The following is a 3,051-nucleotide window of genomic DNA, read 5'->3' on the forward strand; positions in this document are numbered from 1 at the left end:
AGAAGGAACAGAACAGAGAAATCTGCAGATGATGATGTTGTGTTATTGTTTGAAAACAGGATGGAATTGTTCAAAAATGGAAAACAAATATTAGATTGTATGATTGTCAATGTAACTTTTAATGTTACTGTTGCTAGGACTGGCAAGTTAACAATGTCTGTCTGTTTTTGTGTTTACCATCATCATCAACATTACCCATCATTAGAACCATCAGAACCATCACATCTACCATCAGATCCATCATTCGATCCATCATCAGATCCATCCGATCCATCCGATCCATCAGATCCATCATCAGATCCATCATCCGATTCATCATCAGATCCATCAGATCCATCAGATCCATCATCAGATCCATCAGATCCATCATCACATCCATCAAATCCATCATCAGATACATCAAATCCATCAGCTCTACCATGTCCGGCACCTATAATCATCGGAGTGGTTGTCTTACTCTCGCTGACTCTGCTGTTGGTGATCACCGCTCTTTCCTTCTACTGTAAGGTACGGACACACACCTGTTGTTTAGAACATAGATTGTATACAAAATGGCCGCAGCATCATCACTTCCTCCCGTTGTACAAAGTGAAGCCAAAATCTCAGTAGATGCTAGATCAGACCTGCTAGACGTGTCCAGGTCAACACCCGAACACACTGCGCAGCAACACCACTTGGGCTTCCTGTTAATCATTACAGCTGAAGACTGACTGTAAAGTAGCATAGCATCACTTTCTACCGTTATTAATCACCAATACATGCTTCTAAACCCAAAACTACACAACTGGACATGTTCCAGAAGATGTAGGGAGACATTACGGACGTTAGCGTGTAGCTACATGTAGCAGTGCAATGACTCAGCAAAATCACCAACAAGGCTTCTAAACCAAAAACTACACAATCAAATTTTCAATATCCAAGATTGTCTGTGAAATTTGTGTTGACCGCCCTGCTGTGTGTCTAAGTAAGTAAGTAAGTTTCCAGACACATCGCTGCTGATTTGGTAACATTTCTGACACGCCCACCAAACCAGAGAAAACATACCTCAAAGCTCGCTGCACACCGTTTCATATCGTTCAGAGGAACAGCAGCAAACGGTGCCCAACATTTTGAGATGAAACATTCCCCTGACCTATACTGTAGCCAGCCACCAGTGGGCCATCCAGATGTTTTGGCTTCTCTTATACAGTTTATGATCAACCCTTGGTGTTGACCAATGACTGAAATGAAGCAGTCAGTCTGTGATTGTTGAAGAGTGATGCAGGAAGTCACATCTGTGTGCTGTCATGTCTCTCCAGGCCAGCAGGGGGCAGAAGCCGGACAGACCGAGGAACATTGTGCTGGTTTATTATAAGCGTTTTTTTTCTGCAGCTGAAGGAGCGCTGACTGAAGAGGAAGGAGCACAGAGAGCAGAGTAACACCTCCAAGGAGCTCATCTCACATGCTGATGGATTTTATTATTCAACTTCCCTTTAACTGTTGTCTAAGCCATGTCTTCCCATCTTTGGGTCACCTGGTTTCCTTATGTCATAACAGTGCGTTCCATTTACCTTGGAACTCAGAAACCAGAGCTGGGAATTATGTAACACCTGAGTTGACTGCTTCAATTTAACAAGTCTCATTTTCATTGTGGGGTTAGCTCTAGCCAGGTTAGCTACTGTTAGCAATACCAGTTGATAACAACGCAATACGCTAATTGTTCATATAATTCAATAGCATAACATGTCCACACATAGATGATAAATAGGACTGTGTGTATGACTGATTTAATGAGACACAAATTAGACAGAAGAGCGAATAAACTGTATGTTACTACAGCTTTCACTGCAGGGGACACTTCATGGGGCAGCCATGTTGGATTATGAGCTTGGAGTAGTGTGAGGTCGTCCTAGTTTGTTCCCAACTCGGACATCCTAGTTCAGGGGGTGTTTCCAACTTTGACCTCGGAAAATCCAACCTCTTACTTCAAATGGAATGCACTGTAATGCTTATAACCTCAACCCTGTTATGCACAATCACACTATAAACATTTCTGTCAGGAGAACCTGGGCTATCAGGATATGTATGCTGCAGGGATGTCACATTAATGTATAAACTGTTATATTACTATAAAGACAAGAGAAAAAACTAAACAGAAATGTATTGAAATCACACAGATAAATAATTATTATTAAGTTATGACAGAACACTAAACACAGAGAAATCTAGTACTATTACTACCTTAATAAAGTACTTTCAGGTGTTTGCTGGAGGATCAACACAGAGAGATGAAAAGATGAATATCTGTGATAAATGTTTCTCTATTATCCGTTCAGAGGAAATAAAACCTCTTTAATAAACTGTGAAACTCTGTAAATGAGCTGATTTTAATGTGTATTCTCCCATCATGCAACACTGTGGGGACTGAATGATTTAGTTTTTACTTGTTCAAATAGTTATTATCAGGAGATACCCTCTCTGTATCAGCATCTTTCATCCAGCAGAGGGCAGCGTGGCCTCATCAATAACCACACACACCACCAGAGAAGAGGAGCACCAGGGTTTACCCTAACCAAAGCCGGTCTATGGAAAGCCGTTCCACTCCCTATTCAGCTCCATTGTACCAAACTTGTTTGCAGTTCCACCAGAGTTCCACTGGGGGTGATCGCGGTCCAGTGCAAAATGAATGTGAGTCTATGGAGCTAGACGGCTAAATGTGTCTCTTTCGCCTGATTGTCGTTGAGAAACCTCAGATTTGATTGTAGTTTTTGCAAGTTCAACATGGGTTATAGGTCGAAAGTTGAATGAGCGAGTACTTATGTCCTTTTGATTTCTTACAGGGTGAGTCGTTGTTGTCCATAACACGTTAGCATTCTGCTAATGAATGCTGATTGGTCAGTGAAGGACTGATTACGATCGGAGAGCCAGCTTGACGGCATCCGAAGCAGAGCCTGAATGTCAAAGTGAATATTTCGGCGTGGTCTTTAAAACATTAGCAAACCTCTTTCTAACATGTTTAATGACAGGGAGAGACTAACCTATCAGCTGTGTTGTATTAACAGAGAGAGTCTA

The 3,051-nt window shown here is 41.7% G+C and overlaps 1 long non-coding RNA gene across 1 annotated transcript; it reads left to right on the forward strand.

Moving 5' to 3' along the window:
- Nucleotides 1-334: 334 nt before the first annotated feature.
- On the forward strand, nt 335-2,352 carry LOC114547272 (uncharacterized). Its single transcript, XR_003691129.1, has 2 exons — nt 335-507; nt 1,299-2,352. It is a non-coding gene; the product is annotated as an uncharacterized LOC114547272 (long non-coding RNA).
- The last annotated feature ends 699 nt before the right edge of the window (nt 2,353-3,051 follow it).

The sequence above is a fragment of the Perca flavescens genome, chromosome 20 (genome assembly GCF_004354835.1).
Source record: "Perca flavescens isolate YP-PL-M2 chromosome 20, PFLA_1.0, whole genome shotgun sequence".
In the NCBI taxonomy this organism is placed as follows: domain Eukaryota; kingdom Metazoa; phylum Chordata; class Actinopteri; order Perciformes; family Percidae; genus Perca; species Perca flavescens.